Consider the following 22,916-nt stretch of genomic DNA (forward strand, 5'->3'; position numbering starts at 1 on the left):
TTTCGTTTTGTACCACCGAATAAGATAGCGAGAAATCAGATCAAGAATGGAACCTATGGACCCTCCGACAGTACGAGCCCTTGTTCGCTTGGTTGCTCAACCCCTATCTCCCAGGCTACGACCTATCGCATTGCCTTCGATGAGTCTATATCGGATGGGTGTTCAAGTCTTTTGAAAAACCAACCCATTCTAGTCTATCTGTCCCACTCTAAAGAAGATAGTGAACCTGAGGTTGTGCTGTCTCCAATCCCACGAGTCCAATAGGAAGAGCTAGTCCTCTAAAGTAAAGTAGCCGAATTATGGCTAAATCAAATAATTATTACTTTCACGGCCATCAAACATTCCAAGACATCTCTTCAAGACTATCCGACTCAGCTCTGCGTAGGCAGAGCCAGGAACTAGATCCGTATCCCATGATCAGTAATCTTACAATTACACAACCACCAGATCCTTTAGGTTTGTTCGATCTATCGATAACTGATAGACAGACGCCTTTGACACTTCCTCCAGGTGGAGTTGATTAACACTCTCATGGTTGGTCGATGGAAATAGCAAGACCAGACAGACATGATAATCTGAGAAATATATGTGGTGATCCCTTAAGCAATATCTAAGAATTCAATGTGTCCAAGATTCAATTGATTGGTTGATGCCAAGGTCTCGAGCTAGTCCATCTTCCTATATGATATTCTTAATAATGCGCAGCACCAAGCCTGAAATTGGGGAATGAATTGAATCGATTGCCTTCCTTTCTTGGACTGGACTGAAACTAATAGGCTGCTTCCTCGTCTGTACTTCAACTAGGAGGTTGTTGATATCACTCTAGATTCTCGAAAGGATATTGGATTGATTTCAAATCAAGGAAACTATTGAAATTGGGTAGCGAACCTATTGTTCCTTATTCTTTTGTCCTCCTCGGCTCTAGTTGAACAATGCACACACTCCGCTTCAGCTGCACATAATAAGGTGATCTGTGAGGCGGCTAGCTATTAGTTAGTGCGATGTGCAGTGAAGTGAGAGATCTCTCTACTCTAGTAGACCAGATGAAATAGCTGCAATGACTAATGTTTGATTGGGAAGACAGAATACATACGTTGACGTGCCCAGTCGAGCTACCGTAAGGTAGTCTAGTTAAGGAAAGGAAACCGGCTATTCCCCTCACACTAAGGGTGTGATTCATTACTCTCCCACAAGATCACACTAAATACAATAGGTGCGTGATCTACTAGATTCTTATAGAATTAATTTATAACCTTAGTTGATAGACAGGAACCACCATCCCATAACAAAAAAGGGGGGCGAAGGTTATTTTGTACCAATGAAGACGGATTTCTCTCTCGAGCTGCTCAAAGATCTTTAAGTGGCTTACGAGGTAGACTTGATCATGATCCATATCCAACCTTCTCCCATCTGCTTTTGTCTCTAAAGATTAGAGTCATCGACGCGATTCAAGTCCAGTGCTGATAAAATCCTGCTGTCCAGTTCGGGAAAGCAAGTGATTGATTAGTTCCATTGGTCTATTGGCTTCAGCTTCCAGTCTACCTCATTTCTATCAAAATGATCTAGTGTCTATGTCCATGCCTGAGGTTGGTAAACCCTATATCTATTGCGGGGTGGTTTGAGGAAGGGACAGCTTGTAACCCACGACTTACTACTACGAAGATTCTGGCGGAGAGCTTTTCACATATAGATAGGTCGGGATGAGGAAGCTCCGTAGTCAACTAATAGATAGAAAATCCACCTTGTGAACCGTGTTTGTCTTAAAGTACTGTCTGAGAAGGAATATACCTGTTCCAATCCCTCCAGTGGCTATACTGATTGACATAGGTAGCTTTCGTAGTCAAAGCTCACAGGGCCAAATGCTCTATTGGAGTGGGCACGAACACACACAATCAAGGTTCAAAGAACTTCTACTTCACGCCTTGAGGATTCTATGACGCTCACTCAATGGTGTTGTGGCGATTGCAAGCAATCAATAAACGAGGAAGCCAAATTATGGATCCAGGAAGGCTGCATCAGAAGGAAGAGTAGGAGTTGCTATGCCGTTGGCTGGGACTGAGACAGAGAGAGGGGAGCATAGCCCCTATGATCCCGGTAAAGAGTTCCAACTAAGCTCTTCTCAGGTTCTTTCTTTCTCTTCCATTCTTATGTTTATATATTAAAGTGTAGTTTTCTTACTATAATATAATAATATTAATCTAATATGCCCATTGGTGTTCCAAAAGTACCTTACCGGATTCCCGGAGATGAAGAAGTGACTTGGGTTGACTTATACAATGTTATGTATCGAGAAAGGACACTTTTTTTAGTTCACTGCCCTATACATAGAAAGAAGTGCTTTTCCACCGGTATCAACATTCTATCTAGAATCAGTAGCGATAATTGTTGTATTGTGAGCCATCCCCGTAAGACACTACGCACCTCCAAATTCTATATGATTTTTCCAATCATTTCATTTATACGACCTGCAAATAAGATAAGATCTTGGCTCGCCCTACAAAAAAACAACTATATGCCCTATAAACTTGCTTGCTTCTTCGAATCTCGAAATAACATATAGAAAGTGTTTCTGTGATGAGACCATTCTCGATCGATAAATGCGATAGGAGCCTATGTGTTTCACGGGCAGCCGGCCAATAGGGGAAGGTTGTGAATCCGGCGAACCGACCGCTTTAAGAACGTGATTGTCTTCTCTCACTCAGTTATCAATTGACAAAGATGACCCATTCTTTTTCGCCCTAAAAACGACAATGGTATGGTACTTTTTCTTCCAATCGAGATTGTGTGGGTGTCCGCTCATGTTCACGTTACATGCTAAATAAGGATTTCGTTGGAAAAACCAACGCCGACGTCAAGATCAGTCTCCTTTCCTTTCTCTTTTCGGGAGCAGAGCTGAAAAAGATGGGAAATTCCAATGATTCTTCGTTCATTATCATGTCGATTCCTCACAATCGCTCTTTGTGATGCTGCGGAACCATGGCAATTAGGTTCTCAAGACGCAGCAACACCTATGATGCAAGGAATCATTGACTTACATCACGATATCTTTTTCTTCCTCATTCTTATTTTGGTTTTCGTATCACAGATGTTGGTTCGCGCTTTATGGCATTTCAACGAGCAAACTAATCCAATCCCACAAAGGATTGTTCATGGAACTACTATCGAAATTATTCGGACCATATTTCCAAGTGTCATTATTTTGTTCATTGCTATACCATCGTTTGCTCTGTTATACTCAATGGACGGGGTATTAGTAGATCCAGCCATTACTATCAAAGCTATTGGACATCAATGGTATCGGAGTGCGCCCCTTAACGAGGGTGATTTAAGTGCAACGAAATGTACCGGTGGTTCGCGAAGCATCTGGCTTACCGGTCATCTCCCATTCCCGTCGTCGAGAGACTAAAAGAACTATAGCATGCTAGAAACGGGGAGTTGAGGTGGTTAGACCTATACCCCGAAATGCTCCCAGCATAGGAGCCTATGGTTCCATTCTTGTTATTGCTGGAGGTACACATACCTCTTCTCGGTGTGGTGGAGCAATATACGAAAAATAGATGCTAAGCCTGCAATGTCCGATAACGGGGCTTCAGTAGTGAATCTATCGGCACCACAGCAGTGGCATACAACTTTGGACCTAAGGGCAGGTCCTGTTACCTTTCGGAATGGGGGATCCCCATTGGCAACAACCACGGTAGTAGTTGCAGAACTACTGGGCCAAGAGAGGACAACCTGTTGTTCCTGCTCCTCCTTCGCTTCGGGGACGGAGGTCCTACGGTAGGTAAGAGCACGCACAAGCACTTGACCGAAGGGGACCAGCGCTTCTACTCCTCCACCAAGGAGCCATTCTTGCGAGAAGCAAGGGATGTCGTGAACGGTGGGAGGTCAAAGAAAGCGAATTGACCTCTGAATACAGTGATCCTATGATCTAGATAGACTCCGTCCTTTTTTTAGATAAGGGTGACTCAAGAAATTGGGGGTGGGACCTGTTGGCATAATGCAGGCTGGAACGTGGGAATTCGAGGTCTCATGAACGAGTTTTTTTTCGTGGACAAACATACTTTCCGGTCTTTTTTATGGATCCTTTTAGATCTACGGGCCGGCCGTTCACATGAGCATAGGGAATCTATACTCGAGCCTTCGACTTGGCCCCTGGCAGGATAGGTGAGGAATCACTCTTGAGATCTGATCTATTGGGGCCTACAACTTCGCCAAATCCGACTAGCATCCCTTTCCGTGGTGAACTGGCCATCCCATACCTTCATTTTGTCTCATGTGTGTTGAACATTGTCTTCCTCGGTTCCAGCTTCACTGATGTAGGTAGGGCTGGGCGAGGAGAAAGGTCCCTCTTGCTATTAGTAAGCGGGCCTTCGATTTCACCGGGTCTTAACGGTCTCATAGAGGGAGAACTACCTAACTAAAGAAGAATAGTGCCTCTTTATAAATAAGAGTAAGCGTGGAGAGCTTTTTGCGGGGAAACTTGCAAGTCAAATGGGGGGAGGCGGGCGTCGACCCAAACCTTATGAGTATCGGACTAATAAAAGTTCTTGATGAACAGTCACTTCACTTTTGACAGTAGTTATACGATTCCAGAAGATGATCCAGAATTGGGTCAATCACGTTTATTAGAAGTTGACAATAGAGTGGTTGTACCAGCCAAAACTCATCTACGTATGATTGTAACACCCGCTGATGTACCTCATAGTTGGGCTGTACCTTCCTCAGGTGTCAAATGTGATGCTGTACCTGGTCGTTCAAATCTTACCTCCATCTCGGTACAACGAGAAGGAGTTTACTATGGTCAGTGCAGTGAGATTCGTGGAACTAATCATGCCTTTACGCCTATCGTCGTAGAAGCAGTGACTTTGAAAGATTATGCGGATTGGGTATCCAATCAATTAATCCTCCAAACCAACTAGACCGGGGAAGCTGAAGCGGAAATGCAATTCTCGGGTGAGGGAAGGGGGATGCTCCAGGAAGGCTTTGCTCGCTCGCTCAAAAAGCTCTAACGCTCGTTTACGAGTGGAGTGCATAATCCCTTATTGAAGTAGGGTGAGGCCTTACTACACGAGCTCGTAAGTCAAGCACGGAACGAGCCTTGTCTACGAAGCGAAGGTCGCAGCCAGCAGGGAAGCCTATTACAACAATAGAATAGTATGCCAACTCTACCGAATACTATATGGATCTTCTGTCCAACTTTTTCAAACCAGATAGAGGCTCAGGGGCTACTATCTGTATACAGGTATATTCCTTTATACGAAAAATGTTTTAGGACATTATGTCGCATACCTCAAAGCCTGTCAGTAGGCTATGTAAGGCTTTGTTCAGTCTGCTCTTAGCAGACTGAACCTTCTCTACTACCGCACCCATCAGGGTGCTGTGCTCCTCCACGATGGAAGCACGTTGCAGTGCTTCCATTAGAGTGTTCGGCGCCTCCGGATTAGTGGAGGTCGCTGATGGAGCCGATGCTCCTCCCCCTCTGTTGAAGGGGCTCCTCACCTGATCCCGGAGGCACACTAGTCTTTGGAACGGTGCCTGGTTGGGGCCTGGATTGTTGGTGATCCCCGCCGTCGGTTGCCATAGAGGTCAGTTCCCCTATGTCTCCAGCGACCAAGGTATTACCCTTGGGCGCCTTCTCGACAGCCTCGCCCACCCCTCCACTGCATGGAGAGGTCCTTCGGGATAACACCTCGGTGTCATCCATGGCGACAGGTGATGAGGCATGTGGTGGCGTCTCGCTCTCTACCATCTTGGGCGGCAGAGAGCTCCCCTCCGATAACAGAGTGTTCGGAAGCTCGCATGGAGGGCTGAAGAGAACATAACAAAATAACTTATATAATAGAAAGGGAGGACTAAAAATAAACAATGTGTATCCGGACACTTATGATGCGGCTAGGGGCTTCGCCCTTGGTAGCTTCTTGTGGATTTGTTCAGACTCTGAGTCGGAAATGTCTGGGAGGACGATTTTCCCCTCTTGGATGCCTGCCCCTCCAGGTATTTGGAGGTCGTCCTCTTCTTCTTCCTCCCCTTTCGGGGAGAGTCGCTTTTCAATTCCTCCTCTTCTTGTTCCTCGTACCCCTCGTGAGAGTAGAGGGCTTCGGTTTCTCCGGACCTGGCGTTCAAAGGACCTTTGTGGCAAGGGCCGCCCTTGGCCTCTTTGCCCTTTTTCTTGGCCTTCTTCTTCGGCGCTGGACCCATCATCTCCGTCAGCTGGGGAGTGGTCGAATTCTCCGGCAGTGGCGCTGGGCTGTCAATCTGCTTCGCTTTCTTCATCCAGCCCTGTGTGAAAAGGGGGAATATAATTTTTTTATCACATCCGAAGTGTTAATCAAATAAGACTTCGGAAGGGTCACACTTACTGTTTAGTCCGGGTTCTCGATGTCGAGCCCGATGTCCTCGGTCTCCATGGGCCAATTCTTTTGGGCCTTGAAAACCTGCTTCCATATATCTTTGTGCATGGTGCCAAAGAAGTGCCTAAAGGTCCAGGGCATATCCGGATTGAACTCCCACATAGGCGAGGCCCGGAGTTGATAGGGGAGTACACGGTGGAAGAGCATCAACTGGATCACGTTTGAGAGTACGGTGTTTTTGCCCAACACATTGGAGATGCGCTTTTGCAGCATCATCACCTCCAGTTGGGACCCCCAATCAAGGCCCTTGGCGGTCCACGACGTGAGTCTCGTTGGGGGTTCAGATCTAAAGTCAGGTGCGGCCGCCCACTTGGCATCGCGGGGTTCGGTGAGGTAGAACCACTCCTACCGCCACACCTTGACTGTCTCCACGAAAGCCCCTTTGGCCCAGACGGCGTTGGGAATCTTTCTCACCATAGCACCGCCACAATCTGCGTGCTGCCTGTCGACTACCTTCAGCTTCATGTTGAAGACTTTAAGCCACAGGCCGAAGTGTGGGTGGATGCGGAGTAGAGGCTCACACATGACGATGAACGCCGAGATGTGAAGGAAAGAATTTGGGGCTAGATCATGGAATTCTAGACCATAGTAGTAAATGAGGCCCCGAACAAAGGGATGAAGGGGAAACCCTAGACCTCGGAGGAAGTGGGGGATGAACACTACCCTCTCGCCGGGCTCCGGAGTGGGGATGATTTGATCTTTGTTGGGAAGCCGGTGGGTGATATCCGCGGGCAAGTAGCCCGCACCTCGGAGCTCCTTGATGTCCTTCTTCGTGACACAGGAGGCCTCCCACTTTCCCTTAGAACCGGATCCAGACATGGCTCGAGGGGTTGGTGGAAGTGGGAAAGGCTGATGTTTGGGCGCTGGAGCTTGAAGATGGGAAGGCAGGAGCGAGAAGAAGGCGTGGGTGAAAAGGAGGATTCTTTATGCTCTTATAGGTAGTGAAATACCAAATGCCCCCCTCTCGAGCCTTTAAACTCGCTTGTTTCCAAAGAGATCATGTGAGCACCATGATAGTTTCACCCGAAACTGTATTAATGGGAATCCCATAATGGCGGGCACTATCTCTATTTTGACAAGATGTGCCAATGGAGGCTGTGCCTCGAAACGCGAAGCGGGACGCGTGAAAGCGGTTCAAAACGTTAAGAGGCCATACGTGATGTTTCGCTGAAAAAGTTAGTGGAAAGACACTGTTTTGTTTGATATCTTGCCTTCGTGGCTAAGGGTTGTACAATTATACAGAGCCGGATATAGTTCTTCCATTCTGAAGATTGCTTTAAAGTACTTAAGAGGAGGAATCCGCCTTGCACTGCCGAAGACAATCCATGTGCCGAACGTACAGTCATTGAAGACTGGTTCAGGGGCTACTGAGGGAGTCCTGGATTAGGGGATCCTCGGGTGTCCGGGCTATTCGATATGGGCCCGACTAATGGGCCGTGAAGATACAAGGCAGAAGACCTTCCCCCGTGTGCGAGTAGGACTCCCCTATGCGTGGATGGCAAGATTGGTGTCCAGATATGTAATTTCGTTTCTCTACAAACCGACTTTGTACAACCCTAGGCCCATCCGGTGTGTATATAAACTGGAGGGTTTAGTCCGTAGGGACAATCATAATTCATATAGGCTAGACATCTAGGGTTTGACCATTACGATCTCGAGGTAGATCGACTCTTGTAACCCCTATACTCGTCAAATACAATCAAGAAGGACGTAGGGTTTTACCTCCATTAAGAGGGCCCGAACCTGGGTAAACATTGTGTCCCACTTGTCCCTTGTTACCTTCGATCCTCAGACACACAGTTCGGGACCCCTACCCGAGATCGGACGGTTTTGACACCGACAACAAGGTCTTGGGGAGACAAGTTGTGCTCGACAAGCAACCCAATGGCAAGGAGATAATTATGGTCACCATCAAGAATCATACACTCGGGGAGCATCCACAAGTGCAAGAGAACACTCATATCAAATTTGTTAAGCCCAAGAGACTAGAGGTTGTCAAGTGGAAGACAAATGAAGGTAAAGTGCAATGCAAGAGAATCAAGCCAACTTTTGATATGTTGTTGTCCAAATATGACAATCAAGCGACTGGTTCTAGCTCTAACTGGTCATCAAGTTTGAAACGCTCAAGATCACCTCCGAGGGAAGAATTCCATCATCACGCAAGGCCATATGGGTCATGGGCGCCGGGACCATGGATGGCGCCACCCCCCTATGTGCCATACTACATGGGAGGCTTTAATGGAGGATGGGGGCAACCCCCAATGGCCCCTTATGCTTTTCATCCGGTGTGGGCAGAACCAAGGAGGCCCATTCGTGAGAGGCTCTTTTATCCCACACGAGGCCATTTGAACAACGATGTCCATTGGCCAATGCAAGATAGTCAAGAAATGGTTGGCAAGCAAGTGTGGCATGCTAAATCATCAAGTGCTGAAATTTCAGAGCTGAGCAAGCAAAATGATAAGATGACTAGTGCTGACACTATTATGATAGGCACTAAAGAATTAACAATCAAAGAGCTGATTATTGTTGATAATCCGATTGATTATAATAAATATGCCCAGAAAGGTCCCATGGCAAATGATCATTAAGCTAGCACAAGCAAGGCCAAGTCGAGGGATCCAAAATTTACTCAGCCTAAGTGGTGTCCTCCTGGTCTGACCAAGGCATAAAAATGGAGATTGCAGAGAATTAGGAGACATGAGAAGGAGGAACATGAAGCAGAGAAGAAAAGGGATAAATTGTTCAAGGAAAGTCGTCCCATGGTACCCCCAAATCAAGTGTGGAGGCCAAAGCAAAAGGAAAACATAGCATCTTCTGCATTGATCATAGCAACACCTACACCACCAACGGAGGACGATGCGACTACTATTACATCGTCCACTTTGCCAATTACTTCCTCTTACCTTGGAGATATTTCAGAGTCAGTGGACATGCTTGAGGAAGGAGATGAAGTGCTTGAATATGTGTCTACACCGGTTCATGAAGATATGGATATTAATATGGTGTATTACTTACCCGCTGAATTTCGTGCTATAGATGAAGAAGGGGAAGTAGCTCAACTAGATTTGGTCCTAAAAATTCTATATTCGAGAAGCCAAAATAACCAGTGACGCACTTGAAGCCATTGTTCCTTAAAGGTCGTATTAATGGATCGTCGGTTACTAGAATGCTTGTCGGTGGTGGTGTTGTGGTGAATCTTATGCCATATTCGGTCTTCAAAAAATTGGGGCTGCATGATGAAGTGTTAATAAAGACCAACATGGTACTTAATTGATTTGAAGGCAAAGAGAAAACTGAAGCCAAAGGTGTAATGTATGTGGAGCTTACTGTGGGAAGCAAAAGTTTGGCTACCGCATTCTTTGTCGCCAAGGTGCAAGGTAACTACAATGTGATATTAGGCTGCGATTGGGTTCATGCAAACCAACGCGTGCCATCTACTATGCACCATTTTTTAATTCAATGGGTTGACGATGAAGTAGAAGTCATTCATGTGGATAATTCGGCTTGTGTTACTTTGGCTGATGCATCGGTGGATTGGCAACACCCCAATGCAACTTACTTGATAGGGCGCAACATCAGCACTTGATTTTCTTAGCGCTACAAAAAGTGGTTTCGTGCCCGTTTCTTTAAATATGGTTGGTGGTAATCGGCTCCAAGGTATGATGTATTTAAATGGATCCTAACTCAGAGTGGTTGCAAAAACGTCTTGTTGATTATCGGTCCAATGAGAATGACATATATGAGTCTATAGATGAGTTAGATGATATGTATATATATAGGAGATGGTCCAATTCCTAGGCCGACATTTGTAAACGAAAATTTAAGAGTCGATCATAAAGCTAATTTGATCGAACTATTGAAAGGATATGTTTGTTGCTTTGCATGGGAATATCATGAGATGCTAGGTTTAAGCTATGAGCTAGTCAAACATCGGTTACCACTACAAAAAAAGATACATCCGTGACATTATGGGCCGGATGGATTTTTTCCGTCATGCTTATGATACTTCTATGACGATGATTTTGACAAAACCACGTATCATCATTGATGTGGTGGGCTCCTACTTCTATGACAAAAAATAATGAGAGAAAATGGGCTTTTCGTCCTGGCCGGTCCGGGGACGCAGCAGCATGACATTCTTTGGGCCGTCCATGATGGAAAAAATCATGGTAGAAGCGAGGGTGAGGAAAATATTGGGGAGTTCCCAGTTACGGTGGGTGGTCGGGGCTGTGTGCTGTAGACAGGTTTGCGCGTTTCTCTCATACACATACGTGTGTGTGTGTGCGCGAGGTGTTGGGCTCTAACTGAACTCGGGTGAGGCATTCGCTTACTGAACCCGAGCGATTGCACTAGTTACGTTAATGAACCCGAGTGACCGATCCCTCGGCTGTTAACTAAACCCGAGCCATTCCTTCGCCACTACTCCTAATTGAAGCTGAGCAAACCTTCCTCTTGTTGAACAATTACCATTGTTGGGGGTTTGATGAACAGGACCCCGTGGTAGTAGTGGCCGTTGTCGCTGGATGAACAGGACCCCAATCGAGGAGGCTGCCACACACACCCGAGCAGGTTGGGAGTGGATGAATAGGACCCCGTGGAGGGCTGGTTGAACAGTAGCTGGTGGAGGCTGGATGAACAGTAGCCCGTGGATTAACAATAGCTGGTGGATGCAGGAGGAAGGTCGCGGTTGATGAACAGTAGCAGGTGGAGGCTAGAGGAAGTCGACAGTGGATTACCAGTAGCCCGTGGAGGCTAGAGGAAGTCAACGGTGGATGAACAGTAGCCCGTGGAGTCCCGTTTTGAGGTACGCCACACCCCTCCCAATGAACAGGACACCATTTCGACTGTAGGCACTCCAACACGAGTCGATTTCCTCCATTTTGTGGTAGCCACACCCCTCCCGATCAACAGGGACCCGTCTCGACCGTAGGAGCTCGAACAAATGTCCATTTCCTCTGTTTTGTGGTACGCCAGACTCCTCCCGATGAACAGGCTCCCATTTTGACCGTAGCCGGTCGAACATAAGGCCGTTTCCTGCATTCTGCGGTATGCCAGTATCACGCCCAATATGTGATCCTATCCGAGAGGAACTCGATGGTCCCACCAAGGATAGAGCCGCATATTGAAATGCTACGCAAGGTGGATATCATGACATCATACCATTACATAATAGATGGGGATACATGCAAAGGCATACAAATGCCGCATGAATACATCAAACATCGTACATAAGAACAACGTCCGGCTACTGATGAAACATAAAAAAAGCTCAAACGACATCCACCCTGCTAGCCCAGGCTGCCGACCAGGAACCTATCCAAAGATCGAAGAAGAAGATGAAGAAGAACTCCAAAACAAGCAAACATCGCTCTCACGTCGGATCATCGCATTACGTGTACCTACAACTTTTGTTGTAGTAATCTGTGAGCCATGAGGACTCAGCAATCCCATTACCATGGGTATCAAGACTAGCAAAGCTTAATGGGTATGGAATGGATAAGTGGTGTTGTTGCAGCAAGCGACTAAGCAATGTATGATGGCTAACTTACGAGTACAAGAGTAAGATAAGAAACTACACAAGTGGTCGCAAAGTAGTAATGATCAATAAGTGATCCTGAACTACTTACGTTTAAGCATAACCCCACCGTGTTCTCTTCTCGATTCACTCGAAAAGAGACTGTCACGGTTATGCATGCAGTTGGGGTATTTTAATTGAGTTTAGTTCAAGTCCACTACAACCGGTTATTAACAAATTCCCATCTGCCACGTAACAGCGGGCACGGCTCTCGAAAGTTTAAACCCTGCAGGGGTGTCCCAACTTAGCCCATGACAAGCTCACAACCCGCGGAGACAATCCTCCATCTCGGGACCCTCCAACCAGACTCGGAATCCCGATGCACAAGACATTTCGACAATGGTAAAACAAGTCCAGCAAGACCTCCCGACGTGCCGACACCCTGATAGTAGCTGCGTGAATCTCGTCTTAGGCCACGACGGATGAGCTAAGCTAGCGGCCGCTGTGAAGGAAATATGCCCTAGAGGCAATAATGAAGTTATTATTTATTTCCTTATATCATGATAAATGTTTATTATTCATGCTAGAATTGTATTAACCAGAAACATGATACATGTGTGAATACATAGACAAACAGATTGTCACTAGTATGCCTCTACTTGACTAGCTCGTTGATCAAAGATGGTTATGTTTCCTAACCATAGACATGAGTTGTCATTTGATAAACAGGATCACATCATTAGGAAAATGATGTGATTGACTTGACCCATTTCATCAGCTTAGCACTTGATCGTTTTAGTTTACTGCTATTGCTTTCTTCATGACTTATACATGTCCCTATGACTGAGATTATGTAACTCCCGATTACCGGAGGAACACTTTGTGTGCTACCAAACATCACAACGTAACTGGGTGATTATAAAGGTGCTCTACAGGTGTCTCCGATGGTACTTGTTGAGTTGACATAGATCAAGATTAGGATTTGTCACTCCGATTGTTGGAGAGGTATCTCTGGGCCCAGTCAGTAATAGACATCACTATAATACTTGCAAGCATTGTAATTAATGAGTTAGTTGTGGGATGATGCATTGCAGAATGAGTAAAGAGACTTGCCGGTAACGAGATTGAACTAGCTATTAAGATACCGACGATCGAATCTTGGATAAGTAACATACCGATGACAAAGGGAACAATGTATGTTGTTATGCGGTTTGACCGATAAAGATCTTCGTAGAATATGTGGGAGCCAATATGAACATCCAGGTTCCGCTATTGCTTATTGACCGGAGACGTGTCTCGGTCATGTCTACATAGTTCTCGAACCCGTAGGGTCCGCACGCTTAAAGTTCGGTAACTATCAGTATTATGAGTTTTTGTGTTTTGATGTACTGAAGGTAGTTCGGAGTCCCGGATATGATCACCAACAGGACGAGGAGTCTCGAAATGGTTGAGACGTAAGGATCGATATATTGGACAACTATATTCGGACACCAGAAGTTTTCGGGTGATTTCGGAGAAAACCGGAGTGCCGGAGGGTTACCGGAACCCCCCCCCCCGGTAGAAATAATGGGCCTTATGGGCCTTAGTGGAGAGAGAGAGGGCTGGCCTAGGGCAGGCCGCACGCCCCTCCCCCTCTGGTCCAAATTGGACTAGGAGAGGGGGGCGTGGGGCGGCGCCCCCTTTTCCTTCTCCCTCCCCCCCTTCCTTTCCCCCTCCTAGTAGGAGTAGGAAAGAGGGGAGTCCTACTCCTACTAGGAGGAGGACTCCTCCTCCTGGCGCACCATAGAGGGCCGGCCGACCTCCCCTTTGCTCCTTTATATACGGGGGCAGGGGGCACCTCTAGACACACAAGTTGATCATTGATCCCTTAGCCGTGTGCGGTGCCCCCCTCCACCATAATCCACATCGATCATATCATAGCGGTGCTTAAGCGAAGCCCTGCATCGGTAGTAACATCATCACGGTCAACACACCGCCGTGCTGACGGAACTCTCCCGTGAAGCTTTGCTGGATCAGAGTTCGTGGGACGTCATCGAGCTGAACGTGTGCTGAACTCGGAGGTGCCGTGCGTTCTGTACTTGGATCGGTCGGATCGTGGAGACGTTCGACTACATCAACTGCGTTCTCATAGCGCTTCTGCTTACGGTCTACGAGGGTACGTGGACGATACTCTTCCCTCTTGTTGCTATGCATCACCATGATCTTATGTGTGCGTATGAATTTTTTTGAAATTACTACGTTCCCCAATAGTTGCATCCGAGCCAGGTTTATGAGTAGATGTTATATGCACGAGTAGAACACAAGTGAGTTGTGGGCGATACAAGTCATACTGCTTACCAGCATGTCATAGTTTGGTTCAGCGGGTTTTTTCTGGATGAAGCGGCCCGGACCGACATTACGCTTACGCGAGACTAGTTCTACCGACGTGCTCTGCACACAGGTGGCTGGCGGGTGTCAGTTTCTCCAACTTTAGTTGAACCGAGTGTGGCTACGCCCGGTCCTTGAGAAGGTTAAAACAGCACTAACTTGACAAACTATCATTGTGGTTTTGATGCGTAGGTAAGAACGGTTCTCGCTCAGCCCTAGCAACCACGTAAAACTTGCGACAACAATGTAGAGGACGTCTAACTTGTTTTTGTAGGGCATGTTGTGATGTGATATGGTCAAGACATGATGCTATATTTTTTTGTATGAGATGATCATGTTTTGTAACCGAGTTATCGGCGACTGGCAGGAGCCATATGATTGTCGCTTTATTGTATGCAATGCAATCACCCTGTAATTGCTTTACTTTATCACTAGGCTATAGCGATAGTCGTAGAAGCATTAGTTGGGAGACGACAACGATGCTACGATGGAGATCAAGGTGTCACGCCGGTGACAATGGTGATCATGACGGTCCTTTGGAGATGGAGATCACAAGCACAAGATGATGATGACCATATCATATCACTTATATTGATTGCATGTGATGTTTATCTTTTATGCGTCTCATTTTTCTTAGATCAACGGTAGCATTATAAGATGATCTCTCACTAAATTTCATGGTACAAGTGTTCTCCCTGAGTATGCACCGTTGCGAAAGTTCATCGTATCGAGACATTACATGATGATTGGGTGTGATAAGCTCTATGTTCACATACAACGGGTGCAAGCCAGTTTTGCACATGTAGAATACTCGGGTTAAACTTGATGAGCCTAGCATATGCAGATATGGCCTCGGAACACTGGAGACCGAAAGGTCGAGCGTGAATCATATAGAAGATATGATCAACATATTGATGTTCAACATTGGAAACTACTCCATCTCACGTGATGATCGGACATGGTTTAGTTGATATGGATCACGTGACCACTTAGATGATTAGAGGGATTTCTATCTAAGTGGGAGTTCTTTAATAATTTGATTAACTAAACCTTAATTTATCATGAACTTAGTACCTGATAGTATTTTGCATGTCTATGATGTTGTAGATAGATGGCCCATGCTGTTGTTCCGTTGAATTTTAATGCGTTCCTTGAGAAAGCAAAGTTGAAAGATGATGGTAGCAATTACACGGACTAGGTCCGTAACATGAGATTATTCTCATTGCTCCACAGAAAAATTACATCCTGGAAGCACCACTAAGTGCCAAACCTGCTGCAGGAGCAACACTAGATGTTATGGACGTCTAGCAGAGCAAAGCTGATGACTACTCGATAGTTCGGCGTGCCATGCTTTACGACTTAGAACCGGGACTACAATGACGTTTTGAACGTCATGGAGCATATGAGATGTTCGAGGAGTTGAAGTTAATATTTCAAGAAAATGCCCGGATTGAGAGATATGAAGTCTCCAATAAGCTCTACAGCTGCAAGATGGAGGAGAATAGTTCTGTCAGTGAACATATACTTAGAATGTCTGGGTACCATAACCACTTGACTCAACTGGGAGTTAATCTTCCTGTTGATAGTGTCATTGACAGAGTTCTTCAATCACTGCCACCAAGCTACAAGAGCTTCGTGATGAACTATAACATGCAAGGGATGAATAAAACAATTCCCGAGCTCTTCGCAATGCTAAAGGCTATGGAGGTAGGAATCAAGAAGGAGCATCAAGTGTTGATGGTTAACAAGACCACCAGTTTCAAGAAAATGGGTAAAGGGAAGAAGAAAGGGAAATTCAAGAAGAATGGCAAACAAGTTGCTGCTCAAGAGAAGAAACCGAAGTCTGGAGCTAAGCCTGAGACTGAGTGCTTCTACTACAAACAGACTGGTCACTTGAAGCGGAACTGCCCCAAGTATTTGGCGGATAAGAGGGATGGCAAGGTAAACAAAGGTATATGTGATATACATGTTATTGATGTGTACCTTACTAATTCTCGCAGTAGTGCCTGGGTATTTGATACTGGTTCTGTTGCTAATATTTGCAACTCGAAAAAGGGACTACGGATTAAGCGAAGATTGGCAAAGGACGAGGTGATGATGTGCGTGGGAAATGGTTCCAAAGTCGATGTGATCGCAGTCAGCACGCTACCTCTACATCTACCTTCGGGTTTATTATTAGACCTGAATAATTGTTGTTTGGTGCCAGTGTTAAGCATGAACATTATATCTGGATCTTGTTTGATGCGAGACGGTTATTCATTTAAATCAGAGAATAATGGTTGTTCTATTTAGATGAGTAATATCTTTTATGGTCATGCACCCTTAAAGAGTGGTCTATTCTTTTTGAATCTCGATAGTGGAGGTACACATATTCATAGTATTGAAGCTAAAAGATGCAGAGTTGATAATGATAGTGCAACTTATTTGTGGCACTGCCGTTTAGGTCATATTGGTATAAAGTGCATGAAGAAACTGCATTCTGATGGACTTTTGGAATCACTTGATTATGACTTGGTACTTGCGGACTGTGCCTCATGGGCAAGATGACTAAAATGCCGTTCTCTGGAACTATGGAGCGATCAACAGATTTGTTGGAAATCATACATACTGATGTATGTGGTCCGATGAATATTGAGGCTCGCGGCGGGTATCGTTATTTTCTCACCTTCATAGATGATTTGAGCAGATATGGGTGTATCTACTTGATGAAACTTAAGGCTGAAACATTTGAAAAGTTCAAAGAATTTCAGAGTGAAGTGGAAAATCATCGTAACAAGAAAATAAAGTTTCTATGATCTGATCGTGGAGGAGAATATTTGAGTTACGAGTTTGGTCTTCATTTGAAACAATGCGGAATAGTTTCGCAACTCATGCCACCCGGAACACCATAGCGTAATGGTGTGTCCGAATGTCGTAATCTTACGTTACTAGATATGGTGCGATCTATGATGTCTCTCACTGATTTACCGCTATCATATTGGGGTTATGCTTTAGAGACGGCTGCATTCACGTTAAATAGGGCACGATCTAAATCCGCTGAGACGACTCCTTATGAATTGTGGTTTGGCAAGAAACCAAAGTTGTCGTTTCTTAAAGTTTGGGGCTGCGATGCTTATGTGAAAAAGCTTCAACCTGATAAGATCGAACCCAAATCGGAGAAATGTGTCTTCATAGGATACCCAAAAGAGACAATTGGGTACACCTTCTATCACAGATCCGAAGGCAAGACTTTTGTTGCTAAGAATGGATCCTTTCTTGAGAAGGAGTTTCTCTCGAAAGAAGTGAGTGGGAGGAAAGTAGAACTTGATGAGGTAACTATACCTGCTCCCTTATTGGAAAGTAGTTCATCACAGAAACCGGTTTCTGTGACACCTACACCAATTAGTGAGGAAGCTAATGATGATGATCATGAAACTTCAGATCAAGTTACTACCAAACCTCGTAGGTCAACCAAAGTAAGATCCGCACGAGAGTGGTATGGTAATCTTGTTTTGGAAGTCATGTTACTTGACCTTCACGAACCTACGAACTATGAGGAAGCGATGATGAGCCCAGATTCTGCAAAATGGCTTGAGGCCATGAAATCTGAGATGGGATCCATGTATGAGAACAAAGTGTGGACTTTGGTTGACTTGCCCGATGATCGGCAAGCCATCGAGAATAAATGGATTTTCAAGAAGAAGACAAACACTGATGGTAATGTTACTAGCTACAAAGCTCGACTTGTTGCGAAAGGTTTTTGACGAGTTCAAGGAGATGACTACGAAGAGACCTTCTCACCCGTAGTGATGCCTAAGTCCGTCCGAATCATGTTTGCTATTGCCGCATTTTATGATTATGAAATTTGGTAAATGGATGTAAAGATTGCATTCCTGAATGAATTTCTGGAAGAAGAGTTGTATATGATGCAACCTGAAGGTTTTATCGATCCAAGGGGTGCTAACAAAGTGTGCAAGCTCCTGCGATCCATTTATGGACTAGTGCAAGTCTCTCGGAGTTGGAATAAACATTTTGATAGTGTGATCAAAGCATATGGTTTTATATAGACTTTTGGAGAAGCCTGTATTTAAAAGAAAGTGAGTGGGAGCTCTGTAGCATTTCTAATATTATATGTGGATGACATATTGTTAGTTGGAAATGATATAGAATTTCTGGATAGCATAAAAGGATACTTGAATAAGAGTTTTTCAATGAAAGACCTCGGTCAAGGTGCTTACATATTGGGCATCAAGATCTATAGAGATAGATCAAGACGCTTAATTGGACTTTCACAAAGCACATACCTTGACAAAGTTTTGAAGAAGTTCAAAATGGATCAGGCAAAGAAAGGATTCTTGCCTGTGTTACAAGGTGTGAAGTTGAGTAAGACTCAATGCCCGACCACTATAGAAGATAGAGAGAAAATGAAAGATGTTCCCTATGCTTCAGCCATAGGCTCTATCATGTATGCAATGCTGTGTACTAGACCTGATGTGTGCGTTGCTATCAGTTTAGCAGGGAGGTACCAAAGTAATCCAGGAGTGGATCGCTGGACAGCGGTCCAGAACATCCTAAAATACCTGAAAAGGACTAAGGATATGTTTCTCGTTTATGGAGGTGACAAAGAGCTCATCGTAAATGGTTATGTTGATGCAAGCTTTAACACTGATCTGGACGATTATAAATCGCAAACCGGATACGTGTGTATATTGAATGGTGGAGCTGTCAGTTGGAGCAGTTCTAAATAAAGCGTCATGGCAGGATCTATGTGTGAAACGGAGTACGTTTCTTCTTTAGAAGCAGCAAATGAAGGAGTCTGGATGAAGGAGTTCATATCCAATCTAGGTGTTATACCTAGTGCATCGGGTCCAATGAAAATCTTTTCTGACAATAGTGGTGCAATTTCCTTGGCAAAGGAATCCAGATTTCACAAGAGAACCAAGCACATCAAGGGACGCTTCAATTCCCTCTGTGATCAAGTCTAGGTGGGAGACATAGAGATTTGCAAGATACATATGGATCTGAATGTTGTAGACCCATTGACTAAGCCTCTCTCATGAGCAAAACATGATCAACACCAAGACTCCATGGGTGTTAGAATCATTACTATGTAATCTAGATTATTGACTCTAGTGCAAGTGGGAGACTGAAGGAAATATGCCCTAGAGGCAATAATAAGGTTATTATTTATTTCCTTATATCATGATAAATGTTTATTATTCATGCTAGAATTGTATTAACCGGAAACATGATACATGTGTGAATACATAGACAAATAGATTGTCACTAGTATGCGTCTACTTGACTAGCTTGTTGATCAAAGATGGTTATGTTTCCTAACCATACACATGAGTTGTCATTTGATAAATGAGATCAGATCATTAGGAGAATGATGTGATTGACTTGACCCATTTTGTCAGCTTAGCACTTGATCGTTTTAGTTTACTCCTATTGCTTTCTTCATGAGTTATACATGTTCCTATGACTATGAGATTATGTAACTCCCGATTACCGAAGGAACACTTTGTGTGTTACCAAATGTCACAACGTAACTGGGTGGTTATAAAGGTGCTCTACAGGTGTCTCCGATGGTACTTGTTGAGTTTACATAGATCAAGATTAGGATTTGTCACTCCGATTGTCGGAGAGGTATCTCTGGGCCCGCTCGGTAATACACGTCACTATAAGCCTTGCAAGCATTGTAATTAATGAGTTAGTTGTGGGATGATGCATTATAGAACGAGTAAAGAGACTTGCCGGTAACGAGATTTAACTAGGTATTGAGATACCGACGATCGAATCTCGGACAAGTAACATACCGATGACAAAGGGAACAACATATGTTGTTATGCGGTTTGATCGATAAAGATCTTTGTAGATTATGTGGGAGCTAATATGAACATCTAGGTTCCACTATTGGTTATTGACCAGAGATGTGTCTCGGTCATGTCTACATAGTTCTCAAACTCGTAGGGTCCGCACGCTTAAAGTTCGGTAACGATCGGTATTATGAGTTTTTGTGTTTTGATGTACCGAAGGTAGTTCAGAATCCCGGATATGATTACAGACATGATGAGGAGTCTCGAAATGGTCGAGACGTAAAGATCGATATATTGGACGACTATATTCGAACACTGGAAGTGTTCTGGGCGATTTTGGAGAAAACCGGAGTGCTGGAGGGTTACCGGAACACCCCCGGGAGAAATAATGGGCCTTATGGGACTTAGTGGAGAGAGAGAGGGCTGGCCTAGGGCAGGCTGCGCGCCCCTCCCCGTCTGGTCCTAATTGGACTAGGACAGGGGGGGGGGGCGCCCCCCTTTCCTTCTCCCTCTGACCCTTCCTTTCCCCCTCCTAGTAGGAGTAGGAAAGAGGGGAGTCCTACTCCTACTAGGAGGAGGACTCCTCCTTCTGCCGCGCCATGGAGGGCTGGCCGGCCTTCCCCCTTGCTCCTTTTTATACAGGGGCAGGGGGGCACCTCTAGACACACAAGTTGATCATTGATTCCTTATCCGTGTGCGGTGCCCCCCTCCTCCATAATCCACCTCGATCATATCGTATCGGTGCTTTGGTGAAGCCTTGCATCGGTAGCAACATCATCACCGTCAACACACCATCGTGCTGACGGAACTCTCCCGTGAAGCTCTGCTGGATCGGAGTTCGTGGGACGTCATCGAGCTGAACGTGTGCTGAACTCAGAGGTGCCATGCGTTCGGTACTTGGATCGGTCGGATCGTGAAGATGTTCGACTACATCAATCACGTTCTCATAACGCTTCCGCTTACGGTCTACAAGGGTACGTGGACGATATTCTTCCCTCTTGTTGCTATGCATCACCATGATCTTGCGTGTGCGTAGAAATTTTTCTGAAATTACTACGTTCCCCAACACGCTGAGACCCAAGTTGCCCAGGGGGCACCGCAAGGAGCTCTAGTTTGGACCAGCACTCATGAGGAGCACTGGCACGGGGGTTGATTAAGAATCCTCGGATGCTAGCCGGTCCCTATGCAAGTTTTAGTTTTTATTAGGTAAATGGTAAAACCAATGTCCGGCCTTGCTGGAAGTGTTAGGGAGGCAAAATGAAGGAACATAACACCGGTATTTGGAATCTAGGGCAGCATGAGTGGAACAAAACACGAGGCAAAAGGCTGAGACTTCAACCTATTACCAAGTATATAGATGCATTAATTAAATAAGAGATATTGTGATATCCCATGATATCAATGTCCCAACACGGAACAACCTGCAACTGCACCTCCAACTAGCAACGCTATAAGGGGGGCTGAGCAAAGTGGTAACATAGCCAAACAACGGTTTGTTAGGATGGTGGAAAAGGTTAGAGGCTGTTTAATGCCATATTGGGAGGCTTGATAGACAAGTGGTAGGTAGCACGACATAGCGATATCATTGAGACAACTTGCGTATCAAAGATAGTAGTGAGATCAAAGGTGACGGTCATCTTGCCTGAAATCCCGCTAGGAAGAAGATTGAGTCCATGAAGAAGACGAGCCCACGTAGTCGAATGGATCCTCACAATCGCAACGTTACCGAAACTATCAAGAAGAAGCAACACCGGAAAGAAGCAAACTATTGACACTCAAAAATGGCATGATCGCAAAGAGTGACTTGAATCTATAATGAGATGAGGTTAAAATTATGAGTTCATGTCACCATTTGATGGCCCTCTTCAAGATGATCGAAATAAATATGAAGATGGACCAAAACGGAGCTCAAGTGCAAAAGATATGACAATTTCGGAGATACCCGTGTTGACATCAGATTAGAAAATAGCATGAAACCTAATTAAGATGACCTCGGATGAAAAAGTCTTCAGCAGAAAAGTTCTTCGTCTCATTGAAACGGACGTTTTTGATATAAAAATTGTCTTAATCCGAGGTCGTATACAAAAGTTACAACCAAAACTATGCGCTGCAACACTGCATGGCCAGATCATCCGGACCGGGGTTCAGATCATCCAGACGGGGGACGAAAAATTGAACCAAACAATAGAAGCAAAAAGTTGATGCCGGATGATCTGGGTAAAGACCGGACAATCCGGGAAATCGTCTGGACGTTCGGACAAGTTTTTCTGCTGCATTCTTTAGAAAACGGCACGAAACGCCCTCAAGATGGCCTCAGATCTAAAAGTATTCAAGATGAAAGTTGTGCGTCTCGTCGAGGCGATTGATTTTGATATAAAAATCGTCCAAATCCGAGGTCATATATGGATTCTAGAGCCAAAACAGTGAGCTGTTGTCATAAAATTGGGCTAGGATCATCCGGGCCGACGGTCGTGAGAAGTTCGAATTTGGCTAGATTTTGATGATTTGGATGACAAGGAAAGTCCTTTTCTTGTACGGGAAGTCCATCCGCCTCTTATATAGATAGAAGGTGACGGCCGATTGAACAACACACAACCAAACAAATCTATCTACATCTTTTACCTACGCTACAGGAACATTTCATGGCATAAAAGGGCATGGCAAGCATGTAGATGTCAAGCACTACAAAACATGAACATTGAGCTACTGGTAGAAAACACTAGAACATCCTCAAAACATCATGGCAAGAATACAAATGATTAGAGAAACAGCGACAAGTACACATGTTTGCAAGCTTGGTTAACTCAACATAAAGCATATGATGAC

Source organism: Triticum urartu, chromosome 4, assembly GCF_003073215.2.
Source record: "Triticum urartu cultivar G1812 chromosome 4, Tu2.1, whole genome shotgun sequence".
Lineage (NCBI taxonomy): Eukaryota > Viridiplantae > Streptophyta > Magnoliopsida > Poales > Poaceae > Triticum > Triticum urartu.